Source organism: Solenopsis invicta, chromosome 9, assembly GCF_016802725.1.
Source record: "Solenopsis invicta isolate M01_SB chromosome 9, UNIL_Sinv_3.0, whole genome shotgun sequence".
NCBI lineage: Eukaryota > Metazoa > Arthropoda > Insecta > Hymenoptera > Formicidae > Solenopsis > Solenopsis invicta.
In genome coordinates this window covers 2528886-2543907 of record NC_052672.1, presented here as the reverse complement: position 1 = coordinate 2543907, position 15022 = coordinate 2528886, and positions in this window count along the sequence as shown.

Below are 15022 nucleotides of genomic sequence, written 5' to 3'. Positions count from 1 at the left end.
TCCCCTGCAAATTCAAGGCTAACGCGACCGTTTTTGTAGAATCTTCCCAGTTACTCGCTTGTGCAATCAATTCAAATTGTGTAAAATATTTGCGCAACGGAACACTCCCGTCGAAAATATCTGGCTTTAATTTAAAACTGACGCCCGCGTTTCCGGAATCTCGAGGAATCTCCGCGGTCAGAGGACAAACAGAAAAAGGCAACGAGTGGCCTAAAAAGTGTTGCAGTCGCTCCTCTAGACGCTGAAGTCTCTTGTCGCGTTCCTGGAACAGTGCCTGCATTTTCTCCTCACGCTGCCGCTGCTTTTGTCTCTCAGCACGAAGCTGACGCAATTCCACGGCGACTGCCTGAAGAGAATTTGTTTCGGTGGAGAGTCGAGGTTTTGCAGGTGTACGGGGACGCATTCTCTTACGAAGAGGACGTTTCTCCGCTCTCGCAGGAGACTGCCGTAAAATCTTCCGAGATGTCCATTACGTGGTCCGAAATTGGACGAGCCCCCAAAATGTTATGCTCGATCAGACGAGCACACAAAAACACTCGCGCGAGCACACAGCACAAAATAACTACACTCTCTCTTTTGTACAAAAGAACACTGACTTTAATTAAGTAATTATATACAATTTACTGGAAGTGGAATTATCCAAATGTCGCTTGACAGCTACGCGTCCAGAACACCAAACAAAACAAACGCCGGCCGCGCTTCTTCTGTCTGATCGATAGATCTTCCTTCGGCCAGCTTCTCAAGCTCGGTCGAATGAGCACAACACTATATTAAAAATATACTAAAAATGTAAATAAATAAAATATGAAAAAAAGGAACTACATCATAATGACTTAAATTGCTTGATTTTCTCATAATGTCCCAAAGTTAATTGTACTGGTTTTTTCTTATCTTTAACATACTTATCGATTAAAAATGGTAAACTATTTTTGACGATTATATTGTCACATCGATGAATACTACAGAATTTACTGTTATAGTTGTTAAAAAATATATTTTTAAAAGTTGATTTTAAATTTGATTTATGACCATTTTCATCGTAATAGTGAAATAATTGATCGTGTACGTTTTGTATTAAAGTAATCACCCTATTACTTGGATACGTCAATAAATTTTTTTCTAAAAATTCTCTAAAAACTGTGTACATATGATGATGTTCTTGTTGTGTACAAAACAAATCTGTTTGACAATTTGAACAATTTTCATCAGGAAGTTTTATTTTTTTTATAAGATAACCAGTTATGTAAGAAAGAGCTTGAGAGGCATCAGTGTTCAATTCTTCGAAATCAACCCATTGAAAAGTATAGTCGTTAATGTTCTCTGGTTCACTTTCGTCCTTGTGAACGCTATCATAAGCATTATTTTAAAAATTCCGAAAATTGTTCAAATTTTTACAATTGTCGCTTTCACAATTTGCAGATTTGGAAACCGGTACAACAAGATTATTTAATATTACGGTTTTTAGGGCAGCTATAAATTGATGACAAGTAGGATTAGAATTTGCAAACCCATGTTGACGAATTTGGCAAAATAAATTTTCTATTGGATCTTGATTTAGATTCCTCATATTTAAAAATTTAAAATCAAGATCTTTTAATTGATGACATAAATGTATTACTGATCTGATTGTTATCGCCCAACCTTTCATAAAATGTTGTTGATTTGTGACACCTTTACCAGTACTTAAATCTAATAATTTCCACTGAGTTATTTCTGGTAGTAATTTACTGTATAATTCCAAATGAGGTGAATCATTTTGCAAGCAACATCTGTACTTCTTGCCATCATCTGGATTTATTGTTGAACCATTTAAAGAATCGAAAAGATCATCTATAAGTATTGATCGAACTAGAAACAATCCATTAACGTTTGAGACACTAAAAGAATGAATAGCTGCAGCAACAGTATGACTCAACTGACGCGCTGCAGTTTTTACTCTCATTTAACAAAAGTCTTTAAAATTAAAATCATGTTTTTTTAATTTGTAAAGGAGTTTAAAAAAAAAAGTTTGATCAACATCAAAAGCATTTGTAATGTATTCAAATTTAGCTATTTTATATTCTGAAAATCTAATCTGACAATGCAGCAACGCATTTCGAGTGCATTTTAATAAGTGAGGCACATCATAAATAGTTACTATGGTTTGAGAGTTTACGACAAATGTATAAGGAGTTGGATTCGTTTTATTTTTCGCGCACAATTCAGACAAAGCTTTTTTTGAGTTGAACCCTGATCACAAACAGTTGCTTTTATTTTTAAACCAATATCTTGTAATTGCATAATAACATTTTTTATAATATATTTTAAATTGCTGCTTAAGATTGTACCACTTGTGAAATAGTAAGCTATTACTTGTTTCCATGATTTTCTGAGACCACGTATCATTAAGACAAGAGCATGATTTGCTGCTCTACAAGTTCTACCCAACTCACCCAAGTCTTCAAAACCAGAAATTTGATGCTTATGTGCTTCATAATGAAAATCGTGACTTAATAAAATTTCATCAAAAACTAATGTGCAATATCGATCCAATTCATGCATTTCATTACTTTTCAGCTGTTCCAAAATAATTTTATTTATCCTGGTATCAAAAGGAATCTTTGATAACATATATTTCAAAGTACGCGAGGATGGTAACTGAAAATAAGTGGACAGGTACTTATAAACACGAGGACTTCTCTTATAAATAGTTAATGCAAAAATTTTATCTTCTTCTGTCCATCGTTTTCCACAAGGAGTACAATCTACATTACGTTGTGATTGAATAAAACATTTAGTAACTTGGTTTAAATTTGCTTTAATGCAGTCAAAAATATTGTTCTCTGACATAATTTTTAGTTGTGTTAAAGTATTTCTTTTGTCACGCAATTTTTTTTTTTTAATTCTATATAGTTGTGCGATAATTTTTCGATGCATTGAATACATCATACTTTTTTTTGGTGACATCAATTTTGAATCAACTCCTGCTTGCGTTAAAATTCCACATTTTCTTTTTTTTTTAGAGATTGTAGAAACGTCATGTAATTGCAACTCATTTGAAGAAATGCTATTGTTATTTATACATTCGTTACTGTCACAGATGCAAATAGTCTTATTTTCTACATTAGTCAGATTTATTTTTGAGATATTTCCAAGTTGATTGTCGTTACTATTACTGTAAGCCAGGGTAACCGACCGGGTGAGGAAATTACTGAGGAGGGGAGGAGAGAGAGTGAAAGGATAGACACGAAGGCAATACCGTCTTGTAAACACTATAACGTTTATTCGCCCCAAGGATTACAAGAGTCCTTACACGTACGGCCGCCATGAGGAGAGTATCCGTTCCCCCGTCTTTTCGCTTGCCCGACTCTGCCACGAGGTGGCGGTTCCGTTATCTCAAGCGGCCAATAACAAGCCATACTTAAGATCACCTGGCCGGAAGGGCCAATGGCGCTCACGAGGCCGCACTAGCCCATCTCGTAATGTGGTGCGCTGCGGTGGAAGTCCGCAGCGCCATCTTACGCAACCTAACCTCCAGAGGGGTCTCCACCGAGAGCCCACTGGATGTCGCTTACAGCTCGGCCATGCTGCAGGTTATGTTCGTCCCGAACATGGGAAAGCAGAGATACCATAAAATAAACATATCACAATTCATTTATCTCGCTATTACAGAGAAGACTTAGATTTAAAACAAAATATGCGTCGCGCACGCAAAATAAAATTAAACTCTTTTGAACGAAAATAAACTATGAGGAGACTCTGAACTAAAAGAAAACAACGTTCTATATATTAATAGGAACGATCGCAAGTATTTATAACGCTCATATATTAGTGGACTTAGACTAGTGAACGCACTCACACTAACAAGAGGAGATAGGTGTATCTATGATGTACACGTATCTTAGCACTAGATCAAGAATGCTTTAGCGGTTTTGAGAGGCAATTGGTTTGATCCAAGGCTTGATCCTATCAGACGACAAGATAGTATTCACAGGCCTGGCTGTTAGATTAAACCCAGGAATATCTTGTATCACATACCGGTTTTTCTTTAATACTTTGGCCACCAAGTAAGGCCCTTTGTAAGCCGGTTTCAATTTTCGGGCTTCGCCCAGTTTAGGAGTTGTATCTCTAATTAAAACAAAATCCCCCTCCTGGTAGCGTGAGGGCGTCTTATGTCTTTTGTCATAGTACTCCTTATTGTACTGTTTAAGTTTGTTAGAGGCTTCTATGGCGATTTTCCGGTCAATATTTCTCTCATCATCAAGATTAATAGAAGATTTAACCAGATCGTTGAGAAATTGGACCAAATCTGAATCAGACTTGTTCCGACCATTATAACCCAGCAAAAGTTTAGACGGAGTGTTTTTAATAGAAGAATGGTACGTGTTGTTAATCACATACTGGACGGTAGAGAGATGCTCTGACCAGTTAAGCTGGTCCTCGACTATTTTTTTAAGTGATGATTTTAAAAAACGATTGACCCTTTCGACAAGACCGTTAGACCACGGTGCTGCGACAGCAACTAAATGGTGTCTGATGTTTCTTGCATCCAGGAATCTGGCAAACTCGAGAGAGGTAAAAGCTGTACCGCGATCCGTGACAATTACCTTAGGACAGCCGAAAGCGTTAAGCATCGGAGTTAAATGATTAATAACCTCTAAAGAGCCCGTTGATTTACAAGGAAACAGAAAGGTGAAGCGTGTACACGCATCAATCACTACCAGTACATGTTTAGTCTTATCTCGTGACTCTATGAGAGGGCCAAAGTGATCAAGGTGAATAATCTCGAAAGGTAACTTAGGCGTTTCGGTGAGATGCATTTCACCCTCCCTGGTACAACTGGAGGAGTTAGCTAGCAAGCAAGTTAGGCAATTATCTAAGTGCTTCTTGGTCTTATTTCTTAACGCCGGAAACCAATAATTGGCTAAGATGCCTTGAACTGTTTTATCAAATCCGCAATGGGCCGATTCGTCGTGATAACGATGGATGATATTGTGGACCATGCTGTCCGGAACGTAAAATCGGGGCTTATCTTCAAATTTCCTATATACTAACCCCTCGAATAGGGTGAAGTGTTCATGTTCACCCGACTCAAGGTGTTCAGCTAATGCCCGGATGTGCGGATCGGTCAATTGCCTGATTTGCAACTCTCTTTCGAGAGGTAACGCATCTATCGACGCCACCACTCTACTAAGGGCGTCCACGTGCGCCATTTTTTCACCCTTGCAGTGAACAACCTTAAACCTAAAATTTTGTAGTCTGTAAGTCCAACGCGCAATTCGCGAGTTGACATGCGCTTTGGTTAGGGCATAAACCAACGCGTGGCAATCTGTTATTACAGTAAATTCAATTCCGTACAAATAAATGTGGAAACGTTCCACGGCTTTTACAACGGCGAGCATCTCGAGCTCGAATGAGTGGTAGCGACTCTCTGCATCGTTGGTCGCTTGACTATAATACGCCACGGGCGTCCATTTTCCGCGATCCTGCTTTTGAAGGAGTATAGCCGCTAACGCGATGGAGCTAGCATCTGTATGCAGCTCAGTTTCAAGACTAGGATTGTATAGACGAACGATCGGATATGAAATTAAAATAGATTTTAACATGTTAAACGCGTTTTTGCAGATATCGTCAAATTCAAAGGGAACTCCGTTTCGGAGAAGATTGTACAACGGTCTTGCTTTGACCGCAAACTCGGGAATGAATCTCCTAAAGAAGCTCACTAAGCCCAGGAATCGCTGGAGTTCGTGAACGTTTCGCGGAGACGGGAACGTTCACGCACTGCGCTGACATGCCTTTCGCTCAATGTCATCCCATCCTGGGATATGTTGTAACCGAGGAACTCGATGTTTTTTTTCAAGAATTTACATTTTTTATAATTAAGCTCGAAATTATACTTTTTAAGGAGAATAAGAACCTCCCTCAGGACTGCTAAATTTTCTTCCACTGTACAAGAAGGAATCAACATGTCATCTATGTACACCAGAACTTTATCCTGGCGAATGAGTGGTTGCAAAATATGAATGAGTCTCTTTTGAAACTCAGCTGGGGCTTCGCAGTAGCCAAATGGCAGCTTTAAAAATTCATATTGACCATCCGGAGTTGCAAACGAAAAATACTTCGTCGAGTCCGGGTGTATATTGATTTGGTGAAAGCCATCTCTTATGTCTAGCAGAGTTAATACCATTACTCGCGGCCCGATTCTAGCGAGACAATCCTCGATCACTGGGAAAGGATAGTTCTGTTTGATTGTACGGTCGTTAAGCGGCCGCAAGTCGACACACAGGCGCAAACTTCCGTCTTTTTTTCGCACCGGAACAACGCGCGAGCAATAAGGGGAGCAACTCTCCGCAATAATGCCCCGCTCAATTAAATCGTCAATTATTTTTCTAAGTTGTAAGCGCTCCATCCAAGCGAACCTTCTTGGAGCGTACGCTAAAGTCGAGTTATCCTTTAAAACGACCGAGACGCAATAGCCGTCCTCTACCTTGGCTATATTTGATTCGTCTACTTCTTTAATAATTTGCAACACCTTTTGATCGGTTAAATGGCCGAAGTCAGTTTGAATATCAATAGCAGGCGCGGAGGCTCGTCCTCCAGTATGTCCGCCAAGGCTACTTCGTTCATAAGTTTAACTCTGTTAGATAATTTCGGATCCAAAGGATCGTATAATAATTGAAGATTATTGGCCGCAATAAAATCCCGACCAAGAATTGCGTGGGTAGACCACCCTGAGTCATCAATCACTTTAAAATTGGCTTTAGCAAGACAATCCGGTAACTGTTCTAAACGGATATTCAAACTTACTTCTCCCTGAGTAGGTATTACCGAGTTATTGAGAGCTTTAAACGAAACTCTTTTAGACGCGTCAACATTAGGGACCTGACCTCGCAGACTATCTAAAGCCGACGATTGCAAAAACGAAACTGGGCTGCCGGTATCAATTAAAGCAATAAGATTCGATTTTGAACCATTAACCGCAAAAATTTTAACAACCGTGTCGCTTATCTTAAACTTCCGATGCTGGCTCGACTCGACGCACCCAATTGTCTCAGGATCCGCTGGCATCGCCTCATCATCTGATGTTGGCCGGCTACCGACGCAGCCAATCTGCGACGTAGCTGCTTTAACTTCCGCGGGTGAGAGTGATGACTTGGACAACACTGGTGTAGAATTCTGTGACAAGGCTTGCTCCCTTCGTCTCAGTTTAAAGCAGTCTTCCTTCATGTGGCCCTTCGCCTTGCAATAGCCACAGTCCTTAGCTTCCCTCGACCACTGGTTAGACTTCGTCGGAGAGGGCGGCGAGGCTTTGCCTCTCTCTTTCTTAACTGGTGGGGGGGACATCCTCGCTGTTGTAGCGGCACAAGAGCTGGTGATCTCAAACATTAGATCCAAGAAGTCGTCTATGGTTTCAGCCCGGAGGGCTGCAGCAGTACCTCTTAGTGCCACACTTCCAATGTCGTTAATCAATAATTGAATGCTGTCCCGCTCAGACAATTGTAGCGGGTGCATCAACTTCAACTTTTGTCTTGCATACTGTTGGAAGCTTTCCCTCGAGAAGTTCCATTTGCGAGCGTCCACCTTTTGCATCGCCAAGTGAATGGGCACCTTGCGACGGAATTCTTTGACCAGTGCAGGTTTCAATGAAGCCCATGAACTTGTAGTAGGTCCAATGTTCATCTCGTGCCAGTCCTTGGCGTCTTTGGTGAGTCTCTCCGAGGCAGCCAAATTTACCAGCTTGTCCGAAACACCATACGTGGCCGCGATGTACTCCACCTTCCGAATCCAAAGCTCGATGTCTTCATCCTCTGTTCCTCCGAACAGAGGGATCTGAGTCGTGAGCATCCTGACAGCCTGCCCAGCTGTCATATCTGTCAGATATTGGTCCTCACCATGCATGGAAGTGTTTAACGGCGGGGACCGTAAAGCTCCTGGAACGAGGGCATCCGGCATTCGGACCCTAGGAGACTGTGCGTGTGGAGACTGGAAGCTCAGTATATCCAGCGTGTGTGAATCTAAAATCTGGGCGCCTGAAATCTGAGTGTGAGGGCTCTGCGCACTTTGATTATGTGTATTTAAGTTTAGTTGCACCAGCAATTTTATTTGCTCAGATAGATCTGAGTTTTGATCAATCAATCACTGCAAAGATTGTTGAATTGCAGCGTTGGATACCTCCGATGACGGCGTCGACGTACAGCCGCTATCCGGAGGGTTCAGGCCCAGCAGGTCCACCGGCGCGTTCCTCTCGAAATGGGACATGAGGGCATCGATACAACTCGCAGGATTGCTTAGCACAGCCAAACTGTATTTCCTAACCTCGGCTTGCAACTCCTGCAGGGAAAGCTTTTCAAGCTGCTGGCGGTCCATCATGACTCGACAATCACTCACGAGGGCACTCACGAAACCGTCAGACCAAACGCGCAGCAACAGGTGCACCGGTGAGAGAAACCGTCAATCACGCCGATTCACAAGATGGCGGCTATGCCGGGCGGCACGAATACGCGAGCGCGTAGACGCGTATAAAGCGTAATATAACGCGTAATAATGGTGTTCAAGCACCGAGGCAGCAGGGCTAGTAGTCCTAGCTGCCTATATTAAAGCCGACAAAAGAAATCACTGAATGGCGGAAAGAATGCGCGATAGCGGGAATACCGCGCCGCAGCGGACACTGCCCATTACACATGGCCGTGTATAAACGTACCGCGCATTACTGCGGCCACAATCGCGTGCCCGTAAAACCGTGAGATCACGGGGAGAACCCTGAGACGAGGCACGGACCGAATAAAAGCACCGCGAACGCGAGAGACGGGAAAACTTGACTCTCCCCGTATGACTACTTTCTGACCGTTGCGCGGGACAAGGACAGAGGAAAATGCGAAGGTGTATCCCACTTCTGAAATTCTTGCTGTAAGCCAGGGTAACCGACCGGGTGAGGAAATTACTGAGGAGGGGAGGAGAGAGAGTGAAAGGATAGACACGAAGGCAATACCGTCTTGTAAACACTATAACGTTTATTCTCCCCAAGGATTACAAGAGTCTTTACACGTACGGCCGCCATGAGGAGAGTATCCGTTCCCCCGTCTTTTCGCTACGCTTGCCCGACTCTGCCACGAGGTGGCGGTTCCGTTATCTCAAGCGGCCAATAACAAGCCATACTTAAGATCACCTGGCCGGAAGGGCCAATGGCGCTCACGAGGCCGCACTAGCCCATCTCGTAATGTGGTGCGCTGCGGTGGAAGTCCGCAGCGCCATCTTACGCAACCTAACCTCCAGAGGGGTCTCCACCGAGAGCCCACTGGATGTCGCTTACATTACTATGGACCTGAACATTTTGGAACATGCTAGTGTCATGAGAATAAGCAGGAGTTTCATCAGAAACAGTGTCACACATATTTACATTGACTTCATTATTATTATTTGAATCATTACAAATAACAGATGTTTCATTTATTATTGGCTGATAGTTATTGTTTATTGTATCATTTTGAAAAGTGGCAAAAATTTGTGTCGTGACTAAGTTATCTGAAATTGTAATGTGTTTAGGTCTAACATTTGGCTTTAACAAATGTTTTGTAAAATTAATCAAATCATCTTTGCGAAAATGATCTTCGCAAAAGTACATATTTCGACAATTAATACTGATATTGATGTCACAAATCATTTTCCATTTTTTAGAAATATCGATATTTAGTGAAAACCTGTAAAAGCGTTTATTTACAATTTTATTGGCTTCACCTTTTAACCAATAATAAGAATTACAACATTTTGAAAATTTGCAAGAATATTTCTTTCGTGAAGGTATTAGAATATAGAAGGCTTATTAATTAATATTTATATCTATATTCATATAGAAAGCTTATTAATTGATATTAAATTTAAAAAAGTGTGCTAAACATGTGAATGAAAGATGGAAGTTCATTATAAATGAAATAACATATATTATTATAATAACATATATTAAAACTCTCTGAAAGAACATAAACAGGATGAAAAGAATATCTTATACGCGTACTTTACTGTATGCGATATATAGCTTATATTTATACATTATCTAGAGTTAATAAAAATAAAAATAAAAAAATATGTAATATTTAATGAATATATCTGCATAAATATATATTTAAAATAGTCAAATATATATAAAAATAGTTAAAAATAAAAAAATATGTAATATTGAATGAATATATCTGCATAAAAATATATTTAATGAATATATTTATGCATAAATTATATAAGCAATACAAAGTTAGTTTCCTGCAAATAACAAAAATGAACGTATCCAAATAAGCAACAATATAATCGTCGAATCCTACTACGAGTATATCACATAAAATCATAAATCACATAATATCACGTATCATATATCACATACATTATATCACATACTTTTCTCCACTACATTTCATATCTTGCGTAGTCGAGAACTAACCGATTGTGAAGTTGTGCTATTACAGATAAATTGACTTTCATTGGTCCAATTCTATAACACACACAGATATGCAATTGTAAACATGTGGATTTTATTTTATTCTATCTTTTAAAATTAGTAAAATTATTATAAATTACCTTCCAAGATCACTAATTTTAGTATTTATCAAATGCATCAGATTTTGCAATGTATGCATTGGGTATAAAACTTCTAGTTTTGTATTTTGCGTAAGACATAAATGTAGTACATTACTATTTAGTCTTGCAACTTTTTTAGCAAATTTTTGGTCTGATATTTGTTTCCCGTAAAATTCTCTGAAAGAACATAAACAGGATGAAAAAAAATATCTCAAGATTAATAACCTTAGTAGCACAGTACATTGGCTTTACATTGGTTAACATTGGCGAAACATTGGTTATGTTGGGAGTACATTGGCCAATATTTCCCAATAAAGAGCCAATATTGGTCATAGAATCAATTGCACATGTACTTGTAATATTGCTCGCCAATTAATAAACAATATTGCATTTACATTGGAGGTACATTGGCCAAGATTTGCCAATGTAAAGCAAATATTGTTTATTAAAGAAATTGTAATGTACTGCCAATATTACGAGTCAACAATTTTACAATATTACTCTTACATTGGAGGTGCATGGGCCAAGATTTGCCAATGTAAAGCAAATATTGTTTTTTAAAGAAACGGTAATGTGCTGCTAATGTTACGAGTTAACAATTATACAATATTGCACTTATATTGGAAGCGCATTTTTGGTCAAGATTTCCAAATCTAATATTGGTTATAAAAGAAATATTAATGTGCTGCCAATGTTACGAGTCAATAATTGTATTGTAAATATTATCAATAAACGAAATAGGTCCATAAATGAAGAAACCTCAATCTACATTCCAATAAGCAAACAATATTTTTTAATTGTTTAAAAAAATTTGTTTTTATAAAAATTTTTTATATTTAATTTGTATTATATTGACATATATTTTAATTGCATTCTTATTCAAACAAATAACAGAAAAGTTATTCCAGATACTATTCCGCATTTGTGAAATTAGTAAAAAAACTATAATTTTATATTTGTTTATATAAATAATGTGCTTTAATTATACATATTCCATTTCTTTGATAACGTATATTAACCTGATCTACAAGTTATATACATATATCAGCATAAAAGTGTTCATTCCTTGGCCGGCGGGCCCGAGGCACGGATGGAGCCGGAAGCAACCTCCGCTCTGAGCGTGGAGAGGCTCCCGCCACGAGCGGCCCCCGAGACGACGGACAAGGATTGGGTGGAAAGCGGGGCGCCGGAGACTAACGTGCGAAGATTGTCTTTTCTCCGAAGACGGACAGGCAAGGTCTCCGGCTGACATCTGACCAGGACCGATCCATTCCGCACCCAAGCGTGCTGCAGGCGTCCTCTCACCGCTCTTTTCGCATCTCCAAGCACTGAGCGTATTGTGGCCGGAAACCATTCGTTCACTTCAATGACACCAGGATGCAAACCAAGGACATCGAAACCATCCAAAGCACCCTTTCTGCGCTTCCCGGCGATCCATTTACTACGGACGCCATTGGAAGTTAGTTTGACGACGACCGGGCAAGGCCGGTCGCCGTTCGCGCGTATGCGGTAGCAGTCCGCAATGTCATCCTGAGCGGACGCAATGCCTATAGAAAAGCCAATGTTAGCAATGAGTTTACAAAGACTCTCAGAGGGAGTCTCCCTCGCACCGAAGATTATTAGTTCTGAATCGAGGCACGCGCGCTCAAGAGTTTCCAGACGCTCCTCAAGACGGTCAAAGCCAGAAGATACAGCACCGGCGCCACCCTCGAGGGCACTAATCCGCTTGTCGAGTCTAACGTGTTGTACTCTGAGCTCGTTAATAGAGGCTGAAAATGATGCTGTTGTCGTAGTAAGCTGTTTCTTAAGGGCAGTAAACTGCGGCTTGAGAGATCACGCAGCTGCTCCTTGATATCAGAGAGCTCCTGTAATTGCGTCTCAATACCTGACAGTTTGGTGTAGAAGTGTAGTGCCAATGTCTCCCAACGCGCCGAATCCAAGGCGATAGGCACCAGACGCAGAGCAGTCAGTGGTCACGATAGGACCAGAAACCGGAGTAGGCGGTGCTCGTTTGGTAACGTGTTGCAGCCTAGAGGGCCAGGTGACTAGAAATCCGGCGGTCAAGTCCTCAAGAGCTTCAGGACCAGCGAGAGAGGCATAGCATTTGTCATGATAAAAGTGCTTGGTAGAGCAGTTACATTGGAGCAAATGCGCGGCGGAGATAAATTTCTTGCAAACGGAACAGGCGAGAGGTATCTTGGGTTGAAGAGACTACAACCAATCACCGCAATATAATAGGTGGTAGCTCTTTGAATGCGTTTAGGAACAGTCCCACTCAGAGTGCGTTCAGGAACGCGGTCTCAAATTGTGAGTTTGAGGAACGCCGTAGTTAACACCAGCGCGCCGCTGTGCACGTGCTCAGGCCGAACCTGCGTCTAAAAGCGCAGGCGCATCGCCTGATAGCGATGTGAGGTGTAGCAAAAATCAAGAAAAACTCGTGCAATATTGCAAGAGGGATACTCATAGATTTGGAAAACGCGTCAAGCAGAATGCCCTTGATTCAGACCTGAAAAATAAGGGCCCCAGCACAGGGTAGAAACCAGCAGAAAATGGATTGGAAACACAGAGTTCACACAGACACGTCCACAAAGTACTTACTCCGGAGAATGAATGAATAAATGAATGAGCTTTTATTGATATTCTAGGGCAGGTCCCTCTAAGAATATATACAGTATATGTTAACAAACGTGCTAGTATGGCAAAAGAAATAAACATAAAACAATAACAACTAAAAACAAAATAATCAGAGTAATAGTATTATATGTGAAAAAAAGATTATAGTATGAAGCACTAGTGAAAAATCATAAAAAATAGAAACGCAAAAAAGGTTAAGGTAATGCCAAGCTATAAAATTACAAGAAAAAAATAGCAACATTGAAATCTAGTAGATACCTAAGTTTAAAGATTTAAGGACAATTCTATTCCTTTAGATGAAATTGGAAACAAGATAGGTGCCTACGTTAGAGTAGAACATAGAGTAACAATAACGTAGAGTGCCAATAAGGCAATGATTCTGCTCTCGTTTTAAAATTCCGACATGAAGTTCAGAGTGCGCATTCTGAGAGCTACCGCCAGACCCAAGCATGGTTCACATTCGCTGTCATCGTCTTAAAACTTTAATGTGTTACTCGATGCTTTCAATTAGATATTTACATAGAATTAGATTAGACGATAGATTTCGAACAGAAATGATCCTGATTTTTTGCATGTGATAGTCAGGTTAGAGTATAAATAAAGATGAGAGAGAAAAGGACAAGCGTGAAAATAGGGAAAACATTAAAACAGTAGAGAGGTCAGAATGAGAAAAAAAATGAAGTATAAAGGTACAGAACTGGGATAAAGATCAAGCCTGACTCAACCTCTCCTTCACGTTAGTTATGGAGGCAATTCAGCTCCTCTCAGCCGGAGATAATTGTAGGGGAGTTGTTTGAAAATTTTAAGCTCGGCTGCTTCCCTTACACTTGGTGGAAAAGAGTTCCACCACATGCAGCCAGCACATGTGAAGGAGCACTGGAAAGTGGAGGTACGACTGGACAAAATAGGAAGGTCCAGAGGAGAAGAAGAGGAACGAAGGTGGGACTAAGATCTGTAAGATGGTTGAAAATTACAAGCCAGGAACGCATGAGAACCGGTGTAGATTATGAAATAGATCTGACTGCATGTGAGATACTCCCTTCGATCATCAGAGAAAAGCCAACCAAGCCGTTCATAGAAAGGAGAAACGTGTTCATCTCATCTAAGATCAAATATGAACCGGACGCAGGCATTCATCAGGCGCCTCAGTTTCAGTCTCTGCTGCCCCGTCAGGTCGGTCTGCATTGCAGCACAGTAATCAAAGATTGGAAAAGCTAGGGATGTTACTAGCCGTGCTCTCAGTGGCCTGGATAGACAGTTTTTATGATACTTAAGGCGTCAGAAGACCCCATTGACCCGATTAGAAGTACCTCGGATTTGCTCCGCCCAGTTTAAACTATTAGAGAGACTCAGTCCAAGGTTTTGAACTGAGTCCGTAAACTTGATCCGTTCATTGCCATGAAATAGAGCAATATCTGAGGTTTGGACAGTGATTACATATCTTGCACTGCCCAAAAGTATGGCCTTTGTCTTGGCGGCATTGAGCTTTAGGCAATTAGTTGCTGTCCAGCGCTCTATAGTGCCGTAAAGTCGTCGAAGATGGAAAACAATAGTGGACCCAGAACCGATTCCTGTGGTACCCCCGCGCAAATTGGCAACATGCAGAGAGGGACCGATCCGGACTTCGCACCCTCTGGTGCCTCCCCTTTAGGTAGGATTTGAACCAGGTTAGGACCAAATGCGATATTTGAAAATTGCGCATTTTTTGGAGTAGGATTGCGTGTGGAATCAAACGTTTTCCAGAGGTCGAACATGATCAAGACCATTCTTTTATCGATTCCAAGCCGAACATCATCTACCAGCTTGAGGAGGGCCGTTTGCGTATTGTGACCCTTACAAAAAC